Source organism: Pteropus medius, unplaced genomic scaffold, assembly GCF_902729225.1.
Source record: "Pteropus medius unplaced genomic scaffold, Ma_sr-lr_union100, whole genome shotgun sequence".
Lineage (NCBI taxonomy): Eukaryota > Metazoa > Chordata > Mammalia > Chiroptera > Pteropodidae > Pteropus > Pteropus medius.
In genome coordinates, this window is record NW_024347867.1 from 2411692 (window position 1) to 2436223 (window position 24532).

General features: G+C 38.2%; 1 non-coding gene across 1 annotated transcript; it reads right to left on the reverse strand.

The window, feature by feature from the left end:
- Window positions 1-1749: 1749 nt before the first annotated feature.
- On the reverse strand, window positions 1750-1860 carry LOC120615843 (U5 spliceosomal RNA). The gene has a single exon (XR_005656373.1). It is a non-coding gene; the product is annotated as a U5 spliceosomal RNA (small nuclear RNA).
- Window positions 1861-24532: the final 22672 nt, after the last annotated feature.

The following is a 24532-nucleotide window of genomic DNA, read 5'->3' on the forward strand; positions in this document are numbered from 1 at the left end:
CCACCATCCTAGAAAGAAGGAAAACAGCTCTTTTGGATCAGTTGCTCAGGGGAAAGATCATGTCTTCAGGTCTCCAGATATTCAAGCATCAAGGGAATAATTTACAATATAATGAGTTGAGTCTGTACCAGGCATAAGAATCAATAAGATATTTTTATAATTATTTTACAAGTAAATATGTAGTATTAATCTATGAAGAAGAGTCAAAGAGTTATCCTGTCTCAATTTCCCCCTCTTCCTTTATTCACTTTTCCATCACGCACTCAACACTGACTTATAGTGCTGGTTTCCCAAAATTCTTCATCATAGTCTCTCCCTTGGACCCGTTCCTCTCTCATAAGTTGCCCTATACTATAGGTTTCCTTTAACTTTCCAAACAAACACCCATTTCTGTTATCTGTAGGCTAATTTGGCCTTGAGAAAATCACTTGATGTGTTTCCCTTCCCAAATGAAATATAAATTAACAAAGACTTCTTTAGACAATTTGTTAGCCTTTAGTAATAGCAGTTTTCAAAGAATGATATACCAGTTTGAAGGATATTATAGGACAACGGGGCTGGTAAGCTTGAGAATGACATGACTATATACTTTTTTGTGGTGGTAAAATGTGCATAACACGAAATTTACCATTTTAACTTTTTAAAGTGACAATTTAGTGTTAAATACATTCATATTGTTGTGCTCTTGTCGCCAGCATTCATTCCCAGAACTTATTCATCTTCCCAAAGTGAAACTCCCACATTTGTTTTTTCAATGAACTTTGGTGGTGGTTTAGGGATGATGTGAAGTAAGGGCATTTTGGAGACAGACCGGTTTGAAAGCTCGTTTGAGAGCTGAGACAGTGGGTAATGACCATCGGTATAGGCTAATGGAAAGTGAGATGAGATAAGAAGTAAGAGATACGTTTCTGAGATAGGATTGACATGATGTGACTGATTGTGCTGAATAAAGAAAAAATATTTGCCGAGGAAATTGATGACATTTCTTGTTTGGACAACTGGATAGATGGCAATGTCATTAATTCACATACTCAGAATGCAGGGGGATGGATGCTGGGCAGAAATAATGAATAGGGGACACTGAGTTTCAGGGCCTAAGGGCTATCCTGGTAGAGAGCTAAGGGATGGTCATAGATTTAAAGGTCATGTCATCAAAATGATGATTGGAATCTTTTGAAGAGTTGTCTTCATTCGCTATATGGAAATAGATATGAATTAAGAAAAATAACCAGAAAATAATAAGAAAAAATAATAAATATGTTTTTATGCAAAGAATTCCTGCCACTCATCTGGAAATAAGAAACCAAGTAGAAAAATGGGTTTAAAATACTAAATAGGATATGCAGGGAAACAGAAATCCTATGTCCTATTAATGGGACCATTGAGGGCTCATCTATTAATGCCCTAGAACCTCCACTCCTGGTTTATAATCTAGAAAAATTCTCACTCAAGATAAGGGTCATGTACCAAGATGTTCCTTGGCTTTGTTTGTGATAGCAGAGAGTTGGAGGCTATGTAGAGAGCTATTACTGGAAGAATGAACAAATAAGATATGGCAGATGCTCACCATGGGATACTATGTAGCAGTTATAGGTAATGAACAGGATGTATGCCCAACAACATATATAGATTTTGAAAATATAGTACTCAGGAAGAAAAATAAGAAACAGAATGAGGTCTCTAGCCCAATGTATGTATGTATGTATGTATGTATGTATGTATGTATGTATGCATGTATGTATTTATGTATGTATTACCAGAAGAAGACTCAAAAATTTAATTAATTTTCCAGTGTTGCTCTCCACAGAAATCTTTTAGTAAAAGGCAAAAGATTTATTTGCTCTGAAGAGAAACGAGAGCACAGCCCAATGTATCTTATGTAAATAAATACAGTCAAAACAATAACACTACATATTCTCCAAGGAGAAATACTGATTCAAGTTTACAGATGAACTCATTAGCAAGGCTTCCTGTTGTGGGAGGTGAATGGAAGTAGAAAATGGAATTAAAAGAATAAATAAAACATGAAAGTGATAATGTGATTCGAATAGAGGAGTATGATAAACTCAACCATTTATACCTGAGAGAAATATGTGGTAAACTAATAAATATGAGGTCAATGGCAAAGTTTATGAAATTTTACTTTCTCAGTTTTGTTGTTGTCCTCAACTATGGTCTAATTTTTTTTTCCTTAGAGATACAAAGTGGTGAATACAGTAAAGTGCTTGATAAGTTGGGCTCAGGATTCAGTCATTCTTGAGTTAAAATTCTAGCTCCACATAATTATTAATTTAATTCTTAAGGACAAGTCGTTTTGTTAGGCTCTTAGTCTCAATGTTTTCATCTCTAATTTGATGCTAATAATACAAAATAGAGTTTTATGAATACTAAACGAGAGAAGACATGTAAAGTACTTAGTGTAGTGTCTGGCATATATAACTGTCCAGCATGTTACTAGTAGTTGTTTTTATTATTCTAGAAACCTCAGTGACTTTCTGTTACTCACTTTTATTCTTGTCTTTTTTAATCAATAACTTGGATAAAACAGTGACAGCATCCTTGCCAAGTTGAGAGACAACACAAAGTTGAGAGAGTAGAATTAGATCTCAGCCCACAAACCAAAATGATAAACTGATGCGAACAAGATAATACGTAATAGGGATTAACAAAATTGAGTAACAGGGCAAATCTAGAGTAATGAGACCTGAATAAAAGCAACATGTAAAAAAAAAATACTCTAAGGGTTTAAGGACAATATGAATACAGAAAACAATGAGGTTGTTGAAAGAGCCAACATGTTCTTAGATTAAATCTGTAGAATTTGACCATGTGATTTGACCATATGTGGTCCAGCATCAGGTAGATTCCCTCTTCAATTGATAAGTCAGACGTTCTCAGAGACAATTCTCATTTTTGGGGATTGGACTTCGAGAGGAAGGGTAACCAACAAAAGACTATTTGGAAGAAAAAGAGGGGAGAAGGTAGAAGGACTAGAAACCACCAGAAGAACTACTGAAAGAAATGAAGTATTGTGCTTAGAGAAAGTATTGTATGGAGAATAAAAACTGTCTTCAAAATCATAAAGAAGGGATCGACTCCCCCGCATGGCCCTGCTCACTATAGTCAGTTGGAGTTTCATAGGGGCAGATTTCAGCTCAACTAATGAGTATATTTCTGCTATTCCAAACTGATTGACTGTGTAGGACAGCAGAACTCAATTGTGGAGCCACTTATGCAGAATTCAACAATTCCCTTACCTAGGAATGTTATCCAGGAGATTCCCAGACAAAATAGAGGATTGCACTGAATAAACCTGTAAGGCCTTCCACTTCCAACTTTGAGGTTCCAAAATTCATTTTCAAGACCTTATCAAGTGCCAGCATCCAAAAACTTTCAGGTAGAATATGTGTCTGAGATTGCAATCTTAATCAGCATAAAGTTTTGACATAGTTTTTCAGGAAACGAATGTTTCATGAACCAGGAATACCTATGTATTTTCCAACTACTCCCATTCCCAGAATAGTTCCCACTAAATTACGCCAATTGCTTTTTCTCTCAAAATTTTCATTTGTTCTTTACTAACATTTAATATTTGTTTTTTCTTGTCGGTCCACCAAAGATGTCAGGTTGAATGTAATTAGTTTGGTTTCACTAAGCAATAACTTCAATGAAGTTATTAGATGCAACGAGATTTCTGAACTGTTTATGATCAAGTGATTTGTTAATTCTAATTCCTAAACCTCTTCCTTCTCCATTGCCAACTATTTTTCCAAATGGGAGTGGGAGGAGAGATTCCTTCAGGAAGCCATGACCACTTGCTTTTATGCCTTTTTCCGAAATTTTTCTTTGGTGAGTTGTTTCATAGCTGAGCCAAATAGGCCATGCATGACAGATATGGTAGAACTGGCCTCAGGGAAAAAGTGTGCTGTTCATGCTGGTCGACAGTTTCCACAGTACTCCCTGGGCTGAGAAAATAAGCAATCTGAGAGCAGAGCCTTATCTTATACATCTTTGTATCCCTCTAAGCTTCCAGCACAGCTCTTGGTGCATAGTAGGCAGACAATATGTTTACTGCCTGAGTGAATGAATTAGTGAATATGAATAAATGAATGAATGGATGATGGTGGACAGATGGCACTAAGGAAGAATCTGCTTTATGCTTTAAGTTAAGTATGTCACTTCAGCTCCAGGTCCTGAGCTACACTTCTGCCCCTCGCCAGAACAACTCCCCTCTGTGGAGCTTGATGATCACGGTGCCTGTGGGTAGAATGTATTCTGGGGAGATGATAGCTGCCTGATATGAGAGATGATATCAGAGATTAGTTAACCGTATGGGCTTTGTCCCAGGGGAGGTGTGTGAAATGAATCAGATTAAACAAAATTGATAATGTGAATGCTTAATCAAACAGACAAAGGTAGTCTGCGCAGCTAATTAGGGGCAAATAGAGCGTCCCTCTTGTACCTCATTTAACTGACAAATTGTGCAGACAGTTTTAATGGGAGTCTGTTTAGCAAAGAGAAGGCTGTATAGTTGACAGCTTGGCAAAATGTGGTTTCTGTAACACCACATGATGCTTATGGAAATTAGCCTGGTGCAGCTGAGCTCAGCACAGTCCTGGGCTGTGCAAAGCAAAACGGACCTTTCACAGACCACTGGCCATGGCACTCTTAAAGGCAAAGAATTCATTTTTAGTATTTAGAAAAGTCAAAGGGTTTAAACTCTGAACATTAAGTGAAATCCAGTATTACCAAACCCAGTACAGAAGTTGAAAAGTAATATTAGAGAAATTTCCTGATGAGAGAAGCAGAATCACCATTCAGACAAATGAAAAGCTGTGAAATTTTGCAGCTAGAAGAACTGACTTCTTCTAAACAAGTCAACTTCTGGAGAACAGAGTGACCCAAGAATAAAGATAATTTGTTCATATGTAGCTTCAAAAGTTTTAGATAAATTGTACCAGGATCTCCCAGCTCTAACCAACATCTCAGCTTGTAATCCTCTTCCTTCTGTTCTGTCTTCCAAACCTCAATAGTCCCTGTTCCTTCTCTTTTTCCAAGTGAAGCTCCTTCCTCCTCTGAAATGTTCATGTCTTTAGAATTGCCATGTTGTTGGCGAGTGTGAGAGAATTTCTGGGAGCAAGAGTTCTTTCAGTAGGAGAGAGCATATTCAGCTCACAATGGTTGCCCAGGTTTCCAAGGAATAGCGTTCTCACGAGCCTATCCAGGAGGAGTCAAACTCGAGGCCCCACTGGCCACACCTGTCGTGAACAGCAACATTTGGGGAAAGAATAAAATTGGGGCGGGTGTGAGACTGGGGGCTGTTGGGGCTCTCCTGTGGGAGTGGCTTCCCTAATGCTGTATGCAGTGCTTACTTTCATGGCAGTGGGCGTACCAGGGACAAATGGAGTCACAAGGTTTGCCGTAGCCTGTGTGCAGCCCCAGGATGTCATTGTCTGAACTCAGGAACTGAAACCTGAGTTTGGATCCACGTTGTTGAACTCCCCCTTCGGGTTCCCATGTGTGTGGCTCAGTTTCCACCCACTAAAGGGAATAAGGCCATGCATGAAGAGCGTTTGTTTAATGAAGTGATTTTTGTGAATCACTCCACCAGTCAGACATGGTCCTTTCCGGAAAATGAACAGTTTTGCATAAAATGGTCCATTAGTGTCAATGGAGAGGGTCTGACCTCCTTGGGCTCCTCTGAAAGCCTGGTCAAGTGGAACCACTGGGTCGTGTTTGGACTGGAAGACGATGTCTCCACCACAGGAGGTTTTACTCTAAGTTATTATGCAGTAAATGCAAAACCAAGAGAAATTCCACTTTCGATTAGCAAAAGTATAATTTTAGCTAAGTTGGATAAGTACTTGAATACACCCAAATACACATGATTTTAAAAAAATTATGGCAACTAGTCTGCTTATTAATTTAAAATATTTTAAATCCACAGAATGTTTTTTTTCTTATCACAGCAGAGCTACATGCACACACACAAACACACACACACACTCACAGTCAAAACTGTATTGGCGCTAACGGGAATCACATTTATTCGTCACTTTTTGCTCTGAAGTGTGGCTTTTGCTATTTTGAGCAATACATCAATAGAAGCAATTGGGGATTTGGCAACATATTTGCTAGAAAAATGGGTAATGTTATTTGGAGTCACTTTGAAAACAACTCCTGGGTCTTCTTTATTATTTACTATGTTTAAATTTACTAAATTGTTTCCTTCTAAGAGAAGAAAAAATGAATAATAAAAAGAATTTAAGAAAGAAAAGTGAAGAGATTCTACAAAGCAAAAAATTACTCATAATATCCTGTAAGGAATCCATCTGTGTCCAAGAAATTAGCATTGTCTTCTACTTTTGGCAACAGGACCATGATCGGAATCTGTTTCACATCTATGAAAGCTTGCAAATATTCTGATTCCTAGGATTTTAACCTTTGTTCAGGGATCAATATCATATGATGGACAGAGATTATTTTAAAAAGACATAAATGTAACTATTCCTGCCCAGAAAAACTGAAATATTGAAGCAATTGTTTTAAATTTTAAAGAAATACGGAGGAAATAAAATGTCACATTTTGATTATAATATTTTTAAATCATTTATATAGTTCTGTCGATCAGTTTTATACTTCGATTTACCTATGTTAACAGCAAAAACTTTTGTAGATACTTCCTCTTTTGAGAAAATGATACATTCATTTGTAATTTAAAAACAGTAGAAAGAGGTTCAAGACTGAAGGAAGACCTAGGAGCCTAAATTATCCAAATTTATGGGCCAGGATTGCATACTCACCGGACTTTAGCTCGACCTGGATCAGGTGAGATCTGTCTCCATAGATCTACCTCAAGAGGCAACTTAATGACAGATTTTTTCATTCCGTTCCCTTCAGTGACTTGCTTACAGGGCCCCTCTTGGATGAATTACTACCATTCAAAGTGAAATGAGGAAGAGTTAATTACTGAGGGAATGTTGCTTGCATACAAGTAATCGATAACATCCAGGCCTCTCCAAACCCAATTGGGGCCTAGATGATTAGGCTGCACAATTCAGAGAAAACAGCTTCACCACTAGGGTTGCTTGACTTTACCAGCCAGACCTGGTCATTGTATGGGAGGGGATCTCTGAACCCTGAAAAGAGTCCAGAGATTGAGAGGAAAGAATGGAAGGTAACTAGAAGTAGAATCAGGGAAATGAATGATTGCCAAGGTCAGGCCAGAAGTCCGTAGTTAAAGATGTACTGGGCAGCATGAGCAAGACTAGAACTGGATTACTAAAAAATGAAAAGGACAAAGGCTTTCTGGACTCAGGCAAAGTAATATTGGAAGACTGTATTTTGCCTTGAATCGACATTTCCATTTTTCTTTCTGGGCACTGCTGCTAAAAAAAAATAAAAAATAAAAATAGACATAATTATTTGATAATTCAGGCCAAATTTTTCCCTCTATCTTTCACCACTATTTTATGTCACTCATCTTTACATTTCTGGGAGTAATTCTAGCTGTATTAATCTGATCTTTGTTTACCATATTAAGCATCTGGCAATCCGTTGCTTCTACCATTTTTTATGTTAGTTCCAAGGTAACCGTTTTCCACTCTAGATCTTAAGTCTGTGTTTTTACAATGGCAAAATACCTAGATGGCAGAGCAGAAATTCAGGCATCCGTCGCAGCGTTTTTTTCTTTAATGGTCAAGTGACAGTTTACTTTCTCTATACAAATTTAGGAGACATATGAACTTAAGCTATTTATGACAACATGTAGTCACAGCACTTGGCATGTAGTTAGTTAGAACTATAGGTTCTATTGAATAAGTAATAACAAGTCGTTGCATTTTACTGTTTAATTTCAAATTCTGGATTATTAGCTGACGTTTCTTACAAAGGTATCGAAATAAGCATATTCTTCTAAAAATGTTTTTGAGCCAAATAATTTTTAAATAATTACTAAGTGAAAAAACTTATAGAAAGAGTTAACTTAATCTGTCCCTTCATATCTGTTTGGTGAAATGTTGTTCCAAATTTCATCTTTAGAATTTATTTAATGACAAAGTTAACATTTATTTCAGAGTAAAAATTATTTAATTACTATTAGTATTCTGTAAAAACTATAATTATTTGATCAACTACATTTGTTTTTTTGTTTTTTTGTTTTTACTTTTTGCAGTCAGTCCATAGTTGCTCCTAATAAATTCTTAAAACTTTTGTAAAAGTTTTTATGGGGACATGTAATTCAGCAGTCAGCTCTGATACTAATAAGTACTATCAGATAGTGTAACTGCTCTTCTTAGGGCCTTAAATCCTCTTCTGCCATTTGAAATGACAAGCTATTCTACCACCTGGATAGCCTCCAACTGTTATTCTTCTATATCACTGTTTCTGAGGGAGGATGAAGAAGAGAGAATGAAAAGAATTTGGAAAACCAGAAAATTCACTTTATTAAATAGTGAAAAGAAATAATAAATAAAATAAATTTATTTATTCTGATCCTTTTCTTTTTCCTTCTAACTTTTGGATGCTTCACTGTTTCTGTCATTAGCAAATCAGAAGTTTTCCTGGACCACTTCATCAACGTGGTACAACGGAAGTGGGAGTGTACAACCAGTCACTGTCTACACAGTGCTGCTTGAGTTAATTGATAAACCTCTCCTTTTTATTAGGAGTGCTAGCCTTCTGTCTACAGCCACACAGCCTACTGCCCCTGCAAGGCATTGAGATTTCCTTGTGGAATTCTAGCAGATATTGGAAATTGTGGTGGCAAATTAGCAGGGGCCACAAACCAGAAGTGACAGCTCCAGTACCCTGATGGTGGGAATGTAGCAATCCCTTGCCCATAGCAATTGGCCAGGCTTATCATATGGACTAATCACAACAGATCTGGGGAAATAATGGGCACCAGATGTTATCGCTTTGTAGGCTTGAGCTCTCCAGAGATTACAGCCATGATAGGAAAGCTCCCTGAAAACAGGAACGCAATTCTGTCGCTTATTAATCAAACTGGGAGGCTGGGTGTGATCTACTCCATCCTCAGTACTATGGTTTCTCTCTGCTACGCTGATGAATAAGGAAAACAGTTTCTGCGTGTGAGTGAGAGAGACAGACAGACAGACAGAAAGACAGACAGACATAAACAGAGACAGAGACCGGTGACAGAAGTGGGGTGGGAGAGAGAGAACTTAAATGTGTCTATCACACACATACACATCCAATTCAATTTATTATCTATAAGCATTTTTCCTAGAGTTAAATGTTTTTCTTGATTCAATTGTATGCAGTATTGACATATCAGGAAGGACTTTCTTAATTTGATCTTTTATTTTTCTCTATTTTATTAATTAAAATTACCCTCAACTTTTAAAAGATGAAATATTTTTAGCACGTAAATAGGAGGCCCCAGTGATGAAGCAAATTCTCATTCTTATTGGTCTTCCTAACAATTCTCCATGGATATTCTGAGATACCACAGACTTAGCTCATTAGAACTGATGGGGTTCGGGAATATACTATCCCCAAATATGGCACCTTGGCATATTGAATATTTTAAGCTGAAAGAATTTGAGAAATAGCAGAAACAGGAAGGTCCTTCTGATCTTTACTCCACCCTTGTCCCTGAAGCAGGTCATAAGACACTCATGTGAAAGGTCCCCTCCCTATATCTGGAGGAAAGGAGCATTCTTATCTCTAAGACGGAGTGACACTGAGAACAAACAGGACTTGCTAAGTGTCCACCAGTTTACTATACTTACCTCATACTCCCTAACCTACCATATTCCTCCATGACTGTGTACTCTAACAAACCTGTCATAAAAACACTCGGGTTTAACTGTTTCTTTGGGTCTTTATTTCTTTAAGAAGGTTCCCATGTCACATAAAACTTATATTAAGTAAATTTGGATGTATTTCTCCTGTTAACGTCTTTGTTAGTTTAATTTTCAGACCCAGCCAGGGACCCTAACAGGGTCTAAGAAAATTTTTTTCTCCCCTAGGAAACCAAACCCATTTTTTCCCCCGAGCCTTCCCTAGTTCTGCATACTATACTTGTGGTCCTACTTAGTTGAAGACCACTACCATTCTCCTACTTATCTAGAGTAAAAACTTGACGTCATCATGTACTTCATCTTTTTCCCAGCCCTTACATTGTCTATCTCCAAAAAGTAGAGTTGTCTTGAATTTAGCACACTTTCTCTGTCTCTATCTCTCCTGTTAGCTTCTTTTCTTTCCCACTGCCACTGTCCTGGTTCAGTTTCACATTGTCACATTTGTAAAGTATACTCTAACCTCCAGCATGGCTTTGTTTCCTGTCCCCATCCAGCCCACTATCTGACCCCTAGTTGCCTCAGTAGCTTTGTATCCCTGTGTGCACCCTATGCTCTGGCCATGCCAATCTCTTGAAGATACTGCCTCTTGGTGCTCTTTTGAACTCTGCTCTGTATTTGTCTGTGTTGAAAGGAGTGGAAGGCAAGACAGGAGACAGGGAAACAGTTTGGAGGTTGTTGGACATCTTTGAGAGAGAAGAAAACAGGCCTTGACTAAAAATGCTGGATAGTTAAAATAGAGAGAAAAAGGGTGGGTTTTGGAGATGAGCTGACACAACTAATATTCAAGTTACCCCTATGCTTGCTGGGTGTCAAATGCACACCCTGTCAGATGGTAATAATAACTACATTAATAATACTAATACCTGACACCTGCATAGTGTTTACTATGGGCCAAACACTGTCTGAAGGTCTTCAGAATATATATCAACTCATTCAATCTTTAAAAGAACCTTCTGAAGTAGGTTCAATTATTATTGCTAATTTTAAAAACATTTTGTTATCAAAAATTTCAAACTTTCACGAAATTCAAACAAAGTAGTAAGAATGGTATTATAAACTTTCGTATATCAACAATCCAACTCAACAATTGTCCACTTATGACCAATTTTGGTTTACCTAGTTATTGCTACTGTACCCTCTTCCCCAATTTTTGAAGCAAATCTCAAGTATCATTTCATCCATCTTAGCTCCATTTTAAAGATGAGAAAACCGAGGCACAGAAAAATTAACTTGTCTGAGGTAACATAACAAATAAGTGGTAGAGCTCATATTTGAACCCGTGGTTTGCTACTGGCAGTCATCTGAACATCTGCGTTGATGCTGATGCCCCAATTGGCTGGCAATCCTCCAATAGCTTAGATTGTACCAAGGCCTCTATACCCTGCAGATCCAGGTGGATCCAGGAAGGAGACCCTCAGCAGCCAACAGCCACTGAAATAAAAAATGACTTCTGTGGATCCGTACCAGAGCTTTTGGCAGGGGGAGTAATGAAACAAGAAAAGCCCTGAGTTCCTTCTCATTCATGCCACACCTTTTCTGTCCTCATCTTCTGTCCTCTGTCCTCATCTTCTAACAATAAGAAAAGATTTCAAAACTAGCCCTCAAGGGCCACAAAAGTCTCTTTCAAACTGTCAACCTCTTTCCTGTTTGATGGCCCAATTAAGCAATGACTTACTGCCCTAGGTATTCTGTGTTTCTTTCAGAGACTCCCAGTGAGGTGGTAGAGTGAGCTGGAGGTGAAGGCTGGGGAGATAAATCCCTATGGTCCAGTGCAAGAGTGGATGTCTAATGATTCGACCAAAAAAAAAAAAAACAGATCCCTGGGTGTTCCTGAAAACATAGCCAGTTGGTAGTGCTTTATCAGTTAATCTGAAAGTATTGCCTAAGCCCTATGTTATGTTGAGCACCCAATTTACAGCTCTCTAATAGATCACAATCAGCCATTTCAAAGGTAAGGTGCTGGTTCTCATGTAATATTTGTAACACATGGTTCCATTGACCTTGCAATAACTTAGAGCTAGAAAGGAGTTACAGACATTTCAACCAATATTTCCAGTCTGTAAGTGTTTGAAGCAAGATTATTTAAAGCTAATAGAGACATTCATATAGGCCTTACAAAATTAGAGTCTGTGATTGTTTGAAATTGTGTCTGGAATAAAGTTTAACCTGGTATATTCTTTAAAAGGAAAATTTACCACCTGCATTGATAATGTAAACAATACTGAAGGGAGCATTCTCCAGTTAATTATGAAAGTAAACTGTTCTCAAACAACCTTAGCAGAAATGCTCATTTATATACAATTGATGTTTCATAATCAGATTTTATCTGTTGCTAACATTATCCTTTAGTCAATAAAACTAGTTTCTTAGGAGCCACCCCTAGAGAAGACTCAAGTTCTGTTACTGTTGTGTCCTTGAAAGTAATAAAGGTTCATTTCTTTAGAAGTGCTTTGTAATTCAGACTCTAACCTAGTTTAGATAAAACTTTGCAAAACAAAACAAAACAAAACAAAACGTGTTCTTGTCAGTGAGGCTTACTGTTATATGCAGGTGTTCCATCTGTGTGTGCAGGTAGCCCCCATCATTCATTTCATCCAGTTAGCTGATCAATCCCTAGAGGCTCCCCCCATCAGCCTTCCTAGGTAAACAATGAAAAGCACTATCCTGAGTAACAAATGAATTCTCTCTCATCTCAGTTCCCAATGTGGCTTTTAAGTTTGAAAATTCCTGTCTTAGTTTTCCTTGCTCTTCTAATTCTACAAATTTTGTGGTTTTTATTTCTAAAGACACATGCCCTGAAATCATTACAAAAATGATGATGAAATATGAAAAAAAAATCAAGGAAGGAAAACAATCTCGTTTGAGAGAGGGGCATGGTGAGAGGGATTAAGGGATGAGGAGAGAACGGAGAAGAGTGGAGGGTAATGGAGAAGAGAGGGAAGACTTGAAGAATGGAGGGAGGGAGAAAAATGCATCCCAGAGGTGGAGAGAATTCAGCTCACATGAAGGGAAGAAAGGGGTGAGTAAATACACACAAGCACAAAGCAGGGTGGGTTGGGGTGAGAAAAAAGGGGGAGTAGAAGAAAAATAAAGGAGAGATGTATCAATAAGCTCTTATCACTTCTGACAGGGCCGGGTCCACCTTTTTTACATTTCCTGAAAGCTACTTTCTTATTTCAGCAGAGTCATTACCAGTTGTATGGTTTCCCTCTATCTGTCTTTATTCCTACAATTCAAAAGCCAGAAAAGAAAATTGTTTTCACATTAGCAACTCATTAAATGCCTCCATATTTGTGATTGAATCACTGCTGGATCTGAATGTGATGTTTTTACATATCTGAATGCCTACTTGGAGGCATTGTCAGCCAGGACATCTAGGCTGGGAGCCCTTCTGTCATGCATATGGGTAAGTGGATGGGATGGGGCTATGTTAGAGTCATCCATCACTCTCCATCAATGTCACTACCACCTGCAAGGACCCAGCCAATGGTCAGTCAGTCACTCAGGCCTGACAGCTGGCCATCAGTCCCTGCCCTGTGAAGACTATGCTCTGGGTTCCAAAGGTACTACATACTAGCTCTTTTTTGCTAAGACCAGTAAGATCTAGGAAGGTCTCCACCTTCAGAATTACCAGAAATATTGGTGATTTTTTTTTTTACCTGCATGACAGTTAGTCAGGGTCAGGCCAATCAAAGGTGAGATTTGCTCTGTATCTACCTAAAATTATGGTGAATTATCATTTAAAATCAAATATTGGGCGGTTCTGGCAAATATGGCAGGGACTTTTACGCATGGCAAAAATATACATTTTTTAATGCATGTTTATTTTAATGGTGACACTTTAGTATCAAGCAAATCCAGACTAAATCATGGTAACTAGCTGCCTAATTAGAAAAGGTACTAAAGAATTAAGCCTGCCACTGATTCTCTTTTTCTGAACACTTCAAAATGAAAGCCTCCTTTTTTAAACTGAATAATATCAAATATACTTCAATATAAAATAAAGTTTATAATCTTAAGTATACAGTGCCATGACTTTTTGTATATGTACACATTACTATAACCACCCCTAGATCACAATATGGATTGTGTGCTTCTTTTCCACTTACATATTTCATAATATCCCAAATTACTGTAACAGGAATATTTTGTCTCCTTTATTAGATAGTAAATACTTAAAAACAGGGTTTTAATCTTTTATACACTTATAGTTCTTTTAGTGCCTGGCTTGATACCTTGCTCATAATGGCAGCTTCATTTTTTTTTTTTTTTTTAAGATTAATGATTCTCTAAGTAATTTGGAAGTCGGAATAGGTTTTTTAAATGTCTTATACTTAGTGGGTGCCTTAATAAACAAGAGATCAAGGAGAGAAGAAACTACAAGAGAATGGAGTAAAAAAAGAAAAAGCTCACCCACTTCCCAGTTGATAACTTTGACATTCGTTCAATGAATATTTTTTTGAATGAGTGCTATGTGCTGAGTACCAGGCTCTATGTTCTCGGAGTCATCGGTGAACAAACCTCTGGCCTACAGAGTTTACATCCTAATGGGGAATGACTATCCTGTCAGTTAGTCAGAGAAACGTATAGAGTTTATGTGACAGATAATTATAAGAGAGCAAAATATCCTACACATATTTGAATTGTGTAGCAAAATTTAAATGGAGGTTGATTCATCATGGCTCCCCTATTCCACATAGAGGTCAGTGCAAAATGTATTGTTAGCCCAACTCTGGAGGGAAGGAAGAAGCAGAAAATCTGCTATTTATTTTAATTCAATATGTAAACACTTTGGATATGACATATCGAAACTTAGTTCAGGGATGGACACTTAATACTAAAATTTAAAATTTTTGCCAGTATCCGGGTGAACCAGAACTCCATGAGGGATAGTTAGCTGACTGCCAATATTCCTACTAATAGATATTTAGGAAAGCTCTACGTTTCTCCATCTGGATGGGTCCTGTAGGCTTCTGCTTTTATTTTATTCTGCCTTGGTCTTAACTCGATTCCATAAATCGGCATTGACTGTCATATCCCTAATGCAGAGCCAAGCCCACCTTATCTTAAAGTCAGTCCTGAAAGACTTCGAAACATATCTAGCAGCCTTGACTCCAGAGTCCACAGGAGACTGAATTAAATTATACTTACCAGACCCAATAAAATTGATTGGCCTCTCTCTGAGACTCCTTCAGCAGTAACTAGGTTATTCAGTTCCAGAGAGGAAAAGCATAAGGCCCAATTGTCTACAAGTTGCTTCACTTCCGATTCCTGGGTTAGTCCAACCTGGGGCTTCTCTAAGGGGACCCAGTCTCCTTGAAGGTCTGAATGTCCTCTCCGGCATCCCAACATGCCTGGTTGAGGTCCAGTTCTTATTTTCACCTTTCCTATGTCAGCATCCTCCCTTCTTGTTGAAGGTGGGTTGCATCCTAGCAGAACTGACTCAGCTTGGGCAGGTATCCGCCATCTTAGCTTTCCCCTCCTGATAGTGAATAAATTATGTTGAGCAACTACACTTTGATATGCCCAGTGGTTGTCTCTAGGACCAGGCTCTGATCTGTCTCATGCCCAGTGAAGAGGTTCCCACCTACTTCCTGGCCTTGGAGTGGCCAGAGTCCCAGCCTGTTGCACCAAAGTCTTTTGCAATGCCCTGCGTCTTTTAGTGATTTAATTGAGGCACCTAGGATTGAAGAAATAAAACCTCAGAAGTCATTGTTCTCGGCCCCTTGTCAAGTTGTACTGTTCTTAAATGATCATAAATGAGAAGTATTAATTGGAAACTAAAAATTTAAAGGTTCATACGGAGAACTAGATAGTCCCACATAAAGACAGACTAGATTAGTGGGAAGAAACACTGTTTTCATGGTAGATTTGAGTGATTTGGATATTTTAAATATGCAATGGCTTTAATCAAATTTTCATCTAGCCTTTTGGGTTTCTGATTTTGTGGTTTTTGATTTTACTTCAATCATCATACAGATAGAATCAAGTGAATTGAAATGAGAAGCCATTCAGAAAATCTTAGAACTGAAAGGATGTCCACGACTCGAATTTATACTACAACAATAAAACACTCAGGGTCTGCTTCATCCCCTCCAGTGATAGGCAGTTCACTACTTCACATTGTAATTGTGAAAAGATGTAATATTCCCATTGTCTTCTTACTACTAATTGAAATAAACTTTGTTGTCTCTTTCACACATTAATAAAGATTAACAAATGTGTCGAATGCTTATATTCCAAGGATTCTACTAGATTAGAATTTATGGCTAAAATAGACATGATCTTCTACTTCAAGTTGCTCACAGTCATTAAGTATTCTGGGGAGAGGTATACTCTTAAATGAATAATTGCAAAAATAATAAAATGATATAATTGATATAAAGAATTTCAAGAGCATTGAGAGAAGCAACTTACTCTGGCTGAGGGATGTAGGACTCATAGAGAGTCATGAAAACTTTCACAGAGAAGGTAAAAAATAGCTTAAGTCTTGAATAGTGAACATTAGTTTTGCAGACAGGGAAGAGTGTTCAGAACAAACTGGTGTGGGGGAAGATCATTTCCAATGTTTGTTAGAATTCTATATGTCAAAGGTCACAGACTACTCAACTCAAGTTGGCTTGAATTAAAAGATGGGTAAGTCTGCCTTCAGGTGTAGTTTGATCTAGGGCTCAAACAATGTTATCAGGATTCTTGCTCCATTTTTCAGCAACTCTCTCAGCTTTGCATTCCTTCATCTTCAGGCTGCATCTGTTCATGGATGCAAAATGACAACAGCAGCTCTAAACCTCATATCTGCACCCATCATTGTCCAGGGGAAATGTGAAAGTCTTGGGATTCATTTTTGCTTGTTAGACTTGATTGGGTTATGCACTTACCGCTGAATTTATTACTGCAGTTGACAGAAAAGAGATATGGCCTCAACCAATTCAGACTGTCCCTAGAACTGGAGGTAGGCCAATCTCATTCTAATCACATGGTAAAGAATGGGGAAGAGTCAAGTTCCTCAAGGGGATGTCAAAATATTAATGTCAGGAAAGGAGAGATAGATGACGGGGAGGCAGTTAACAATATCTTCTGTAAAATTGCTGGAAAGCATTCTTATGTGTGGTCTTCTAGTATAATTGGAAGATTTATAATTAATAACTGAAAAATAGGGAGCATTTGGAAGTGTGGCCACTGATGAGATTGAAAAGGAGACAGAAATCCTATTGAAAAGGATAATGTATTAGTTGAGGTAAACAATAAGCTGCTAGAACAAAGAGCTCCTTAAAGATAATAGCTTAAAGAAGACAGATATTATTTCTGATTCAAGGAATAGCTCTGAGGAAAATGTCAACTTGGCTCCATGTGGTGCATTCAGAGATTAGGTCCCTTCCTTTTTGTTGCTTCTGCATTCATGATTCATGGAGTATTGATTGACCTTGCACTCATGATTGAAGCTGGTTCATGGGCATATCCATGTTTCCGCTCATGGGACAGAGAAAGAGAGAAAGGCTAGGGTAGCAATTTCCTTTTAAAAGAGTGTATATGTCGCTTCAACTTATTCCATTGGTAAAAATTTAGTCTAATGACTACATAGCCATAAGAGAAGCTAGGCAATGTGGTCTGTAACTGAGGTTGAATCGGGCGTGTGTTTCCCAAAAGAAAGAATGGTTTTGAGAGGCAAAGAGCAATTTGCCATAGATACTAAAAACTCTGGTAGAATTATTTGGTAAACAAAAGGGTAGCATGAGATCATTTGATGCAGGTTTTAAAAAATTTTTACTTGGGTGTGAAAGGAGGGCTGAAGCAAGACAGAAATCACCAGCTAAGAAGCTGTTGCAATCATCACAAGGTAAGGTTTTCTTGGAGGTAAAATAAGAGTTGAACTACAGTGAACTCAAAGATCTTTTTCTGCTCTTGGAATTAGTCTTCTATGATATGAGTAGCTGCTAGTTTCCATGGGTCACCAGTTCTGGAGATGTCTAAGCAAGTTTTTTAAATGAGCTTCTCCACATGCATACAGTCAGGGGGTGTCAATAAAACACCAAATGCTGTTAGGAGCCCAGAAAAGGCCATTCTGATAACGTGACAGGGTAGAGAACAACCAATTTTTGTTTACAATGCAATACAAAATTAAAATATAGTGTGTCTGTGGGAAATACCAGAGCTTAGCCATTTACTAATTGTACAGCTTTGGACAGTCAGGTGCTCAATAAGGAACATTGATATGTGTCCCTTCCCATCCAGTGAACGTTTGTACATTTGCCTTTGTTCTTAACATCTCCATGACGATCTCAAAGTGAAAGAAGATAGTTATTTTTCCCCCTAAATGCATGTTCTCTGTACCAGCCCTCCACCCTACATCAGGCTCATTACCCTCAGGGTGCCTGGTGACGGAAGATCCACACGCTCCTTGCAGCTGGTAGAGGTAGCACATTAGAAATTCATTTTTTCCTGTCATAATAACAAAGTGCAGTGCGGCAGCCTGGGCATAGTTTCTTATGGGAAAACCCACAGAAAGGGACAGCTGAAAGAAGCTGTGCTTTTCTCCGATATTTCTTGTCAAGGAGAACCATCCTCAAAGGGGAGAAAAAAAAAAGAAAAAAGAAAAGAAAAAGTCCCTCTTGAATTTGGGTGTCTCATTTCTAGTGGCAAAATAGTTCTGTCCTCACATTCCCTTAGCTTGCCTTTTGCTGAATGGCAGGGCAGACATCTCGTTCAGACTCCTGGGAACACACATTCTCGTCAGCCTTTCTCTTCAGCAGGCTTTTCTGAGTCCTAGAGCTTCAGCAGCTCAGATAATCAGACATGATGTTTCTTGATTTGCCTCTGGGAAAATTTCCTAAGAAATCAAATTCCTGAGTTCATTTTTTAAGTCCTAGATGTGCCATTTTAACTGGGGAGAAATTAAAAGAAGAGAAACTGTTTTATTGTTTTGTTTGTTTGTTTGTTTGTTTTTTAGAACAAGTTAATGGATATAAGTTGGGTGCGTATGTGCATGTATGCAAGTATTCTTACTTGCAACTTTGTCCAAATGTCTCCAGGTACAGCGAAACACTAGTAGGAAATTAAGTCTAGGTCTTCAAGAGGCAAGAGGAGATTCAGGGCCTGTGAATGTAGCAGATTGGATGGCGGATAGAGTTTAGGATACACTTCCCCAAAATGTGCCACTTTGTCATATTGAATATTTTAAGCTGAAGGAGTTTGAGGAAACAGCAAAAGCAGGAAGGTCTCTCTGACCTTCTCCCTACTCTTCGTCTCTGAAGCGAGAAAACAAAACTCTCATCTGAGAGGTCCCCTCTGTATACTCAGAAGATAGGAGCACCCTTATCTTCTAAGACAAAGAAGAATCTGAGCAGGCCTTGCTAAGGGCCCCTCGGTTAATTTCCTTATGGAGCCTCCATGTCATGTAAAATTTCTGTTAAATAGATCTGGATTCTTTTCTTCTGTTAACCTGTATCTGTCAGTTTAATTTTCAGACTGAGCCAGAGACTCTCAGAGGGTTGAGGAAAACTTTTTTCTCCCCTACAGTGGCTTCCTCATCCATAAACAACGTTTTGCTTAAAAATACACAACATGGTATGTGAGGAAATGGCTATAAAAATACAAGTGAGAACCAGTATCTTAGTTAACAAGTGAAAGTGTCTTTAGACACAAAGGCCACCTGAAGAAGGAAGTGCTTGCAGTCAGGGGGCTGTCAATAAAACACCAAAGGCTGTTAGGAGCCCGGAATGTTCAAGAGAAGGGCTGCCTCCTCCCTTCGCAGGCACAAAGCCCATGATACTTTTAGGGGCTCACGAAAATCTATTACATTTTGCCTAAAAGAGAAAAAAGAGGCTGACATATTTAAAGTTATGTAATAATATGTTGATTTTTTTTTGGCGGGAGGAGCTCACAGAGGCAAAAGTGCCCAAGGACCACAAAAATAATAATGTAGCCCTGAGGGGGAGCCAGACATTAAAAACAGAGAGAACACAAAAATGAAGGAAGATAAAACTAGTAAACTTTTTAATGGAGTATTGTATTTAGTCATTTATAATTAACTATAAAGTCTAACTACTTTTATGAAAAAACAGTATCGATTTTTACAGATCGATGGACTATTTTTGTTTTCATCACACCAAACATTAACATTAATCCAGTATGACTCTTCCTGTCTTGGTAATTTAGAAGTGAACGCTAAATGCTCTTAGCCCGTTGCATCGTCCACTTTTTCCTGTGCTCCCGGCTCTCTCCCACCCTGAAATCTTTACTCCTCTTCTGGTGGGAAAGAACTAACACCTCTCGGTTAATCGCTGGCTTTCAACGGCAACCAGCAGGGGTCGCTAGAGAACAATCCAGGCCCGTGTCTGAGAGCGGGTAACTAACAAGCTGGGGAAGTCAGTCCTCAGAGAAATCTAAAGCTTTGGTTGGCAGCCCGGGCTTCGGGGCACCACACAACACCAGAAGTCGAATTTATAGGATGAGCCATTCTGGGTTTAGAGATTAAGAAGCAAACATATTATTGGTGTTCCCAGTTTTTCTTCTGTATCTTTGTGAGCCATAATACATGGATGTTAGATCTCAGAGCCCCAGTAAACACAATTTCTCCTGTGGGCTGATACCCTGGAGATGGTCGACGCTCTCCCTTCTCCTCAGAGCCCTTCTCCGGATGAGCTGCTAAGTCTCAGACTGCTCTCAACAGGGTGAGCTTAGTTTTCTTTGCACCTGTTTTGAGGAAGACAAGATTTAATTTCGAACTCTAACCTAGAAAAAAAGACTTCCTGAAATAATTGCACTAACAACAAACAAATTGAAAACTTCGGACCAGATCTGCATTTTGCTGATGATTTACTAAAATCATGCAGGGGCTGCTGCTCCTTGGTAATGGTTTTAGTAAGATGGCGGCCACTCTTGAGTTAAATGGCCAGTTTCAGGAACTCAGTCTTGAAGGCATTCGCTGTCTTGCTGTTGCCTATTGTGTTAAAAAGGGTTTCTTTTTTTTTTTTTTTTTGGCCCGATTGTAAATGTTTTGAATTTAAAAGACACCCAAATTCATTAAATGTGTGAAATGATGGGAAAAAAAGTGTGAAATTGTAACAGTGGGTTTGTAGTTGATTAATAGAAATCTCTTCTAACAATCCCCAGAACCTTCCAGGGGTCATTGGAACAGAGCAGCTGTAGAGACAGCAGGAGTGATTTTGACACTGCCCAGTGAGGGCTGTGCAGAGTTCCAAACAAGTGGGGAGAGTCCCATGGACTCTGCACTCTTGCCGGCCTCTCAGAAATGATTGGCTGCAAGGTCAAATTAATATGCAGATCAACCAGCAAGGTGCTGCTTTGCCCTTGGCCTTGGAGGGGATTGTCTTTAAGATACATTATGATTTCATAGTGGTCGAAATAACTTGGAGTAAACTGGCCACTTTGGCCCCAGGTAACTGCTCACTCAGAGCTAGTCTGATTTCTTAGCTTGACCATCTGTGTCACAAGCAGAGATTCATAATTTGGTGTGTAGCAGCAACTTTGGGGTGCCCTGAAAAGCGCTATTGAATAAGCACAAGACTTGGCAATTGACTGGAGTCTCCAGCTCCCCCTTCCCCACACCTTCTCTGCTAACAGACAAGCTTCGACGTGGGCAAGGAAGGGAGAGTAAAAAATCGTTTTTCCATAATTTTTGGCCTCCGCCCTCCCCAAACCTGTAGTGTCTTTTCTCTTTGAAACCCTACTGCAGGCTACCGTTCTGAAGTTAAAGGATCTTGCCCTCGAAGAGGTACAAAGAAAACATCAAAGTAAATGTCCTCACAGTGACATAAGGGTAGAATAATGGCGACCTAGCAGCTAGAGACTTGGCCAAATGCTGAAAGTAATTCACGCCACTCACTAACAATGGGGAATGTGTGACAATGATATATACCAGGAGACAAGGACAACCACTTTGCAGGGCTTCGATGCCCCACAAACCCAATTGTAGGCAGATCAATACTGTCATAAGACAATTATCAAAGACCCTCAGCACATCATATTTTCATACCATAAACAGCTCAAGGCGCCAGAGATGGCTTTCCTACAGAAAGCACATAGCATAAATTTGAAGGGTGTGAAATTGACATGATTAATAATTATAGTTATTAGCACATGTGCCAGCTGCTCATGTATGGTTTATCCCTTGATTTATAGTGCCATAAATGCCCATCTCTCCCTCTGATGCTGAATCAAGGGGCACACAACCATGGGCAGAATGAGTCTTTCTCATTGCCAGGAGTTTCATCACAAATAAAAGAAAAAAAGTAGGTTGAAAATCACCCTGGATCCAGAGACACCTCAGTGAGAGGGAAGCTGCCTTTTGTTTTGCATGGCTGCTTTATCGGCCGCTGAAACCTGTCTGTTCAATGTTCTCAAAGCTTTTGAAGTTTGGACTGCAACTAACAAGGGGCTATAGTTTTCCAGCCCCCCTCACTCCTTGAGCTGTTGCCAGGCTGCAGACAATTACTATACATATTACAGATGAAGCCACTAGGGCCAACAATGGAAGAAGCAAAAACTAATCTTTGGGGTGCCAAAAGTTAAAGCTTTTGTTGTCAAATGCAATTTGAGAGGGGTTTTCCTGGAGTTTAAAAAATATTTTAACTGTTTCATACAGTTATAAACAGATCTGGACATTAATAGTACATCAAAATACACTTGAGAATCTGGTTCTTCAGGAACCACTGTCTTTAGGACAACTAGATAACTTAGGAGCCTAAACACACAAATTTCTCTCACTATTTATCTCTTAAATTATAAATGGATCATTTCAATCACTACTCATGACTCATATAATGTTAAATTACATGTTCAAGGAAAAAAAATAAAGGATCGTAACAAACATGAGATCTATTTTAGCTATTTAAAAGAATAGCTTTATTTTGAGACATAAAAAATAAGAAAACAGGTAGGAGATGCTGAAAAGTTTTTTTATTTTAATTTTAGCATTACAATTATTCAAGTACATTCATAGACATATAGAAGGTAAAAAAAGATGTTAGAAGGAAAAGCTTTTATAAAAGTCAAAGTTTAAAATCTGTGACCCAAATATTGAGATTATGGGACGCATCAAATTTGATAAAGATGAATGAAAATGTCCTTCATAGATCTCACCAATAGTTCAAAGAGGCATCAGAAAATCTTCAAGACTTTTTTCTCTCCTGCCATATTCTTCATTTCTCTTTCCTCCTGTCTCAGCCAGCAGCCCCAGCCAGCATGGCAGCCTGGCTTCGGGGGGTTGTGGCTAGCCCAGGCAGGCAGAGGGCTGAGCATGCAGGCTGCCCTTCTTCCCATCATACTCAGGAATTCACCTCCAGCAGTTCCCTCTCCCAAACCACGGCCAGGATCTGAGGATCATTTGTACTACTAATAGATGAACTTTGACAGAACATGCATATACACAAAGAATTTCAAAATAACGCATATTGACTTTTCTTGCCCCTAGAAATAACTCAAATTTCCAAATATTGATTAGATGATTAGAATACTCCGTGGAAAGCAAAAACTGATTTAAAAGGCTAGCAGGCACATCCAGGGGCTCTCTAAGGACAAGGAAAGTTCCAGTGATATCTTTGGATGTAACTCAGAAAAGATTGCTAAACTTGAGGTCTTTCTAAGTCAAAGCAAGTAACCCAAGAAATAATAAAACCTAGGTAACTTGAAAAGAGATGTTTCAAGCAAGTAGTGTTTAAAAATAAAAGTCAACTTTGCTGACTAATGAATACAAAGAAAAATGGGTAAGTCCTTAATTCAAAGCTCAGTAAATATGACAGCAAAACGTTTAATATTTTAGTTAAAAATAAATTTACAATAGGAGCACATTCTAAATGATTTACTTGTTTTAATGTAATCTGGTATATATATATATATGTACTTCAAATTAATGTTATTAATAATGCTTTTGAAGCAACTCATCATAGACAGATCATAGAACTAAATGTTATCTCTAACTCAAAGAAAAGTAAAAAGAGGAATTGAAAAGTAAAAGGTAATTTTAAACGTTAGAATAATAGTGGATTAGATCATAAAAAACAATTCATGCTCTGAAAGAACCAGATTTTTTTTTTATTTAAGTTTTTAAAGAGTTATTTATATGTAATGACAATTGGGCTATGTGTTTGAATTGTATGATCAAAAACTCAGATTTAGCGATAGTAAACGAAGTAATAGAATAAGTTAATGGATACATTTCTATGTGGTATATATCATAATTTTAATGCAAGAGAAAGAAATTTTAGGATTTAGACTAACAAAATGTCCTATAAAATAGTATGTACATAGACTTCTAAACTGTTGTTAGTCAGTCATTGAGTCAGCCTTGACTCAGCACCTTTAATAATTTCCGCCATTTCAGATCTTGCTAAAACAGTTTACTTGGAAACTCAGCAAGTGCTTTGAAAGAGTAGATAAATTACGTAATAGTCGCATATTAAGAAGTAAAATCTGATAAATTTGAAGAAAAGGTTTATTCCCCCCCAAAGATTAAATTATGAATGAATTTTTCTTGGTAACATCTAGAAGAAGATAAAGGAATAGTTACTCCTAGGAAGGTGACAGAAAGAATGGGGTTTAAATGAGTCTCTGAATTTGAGTTTTCTAAAGAAGGAAAGAGGAAAAGATATGAACGGACAATTAGAAATACGTCAGAAGGCAACATCAACACTTTTGTCCACCTGGACTCACCACCTTTAATAATTTCCTCCCCATTCATGAGTCACTGG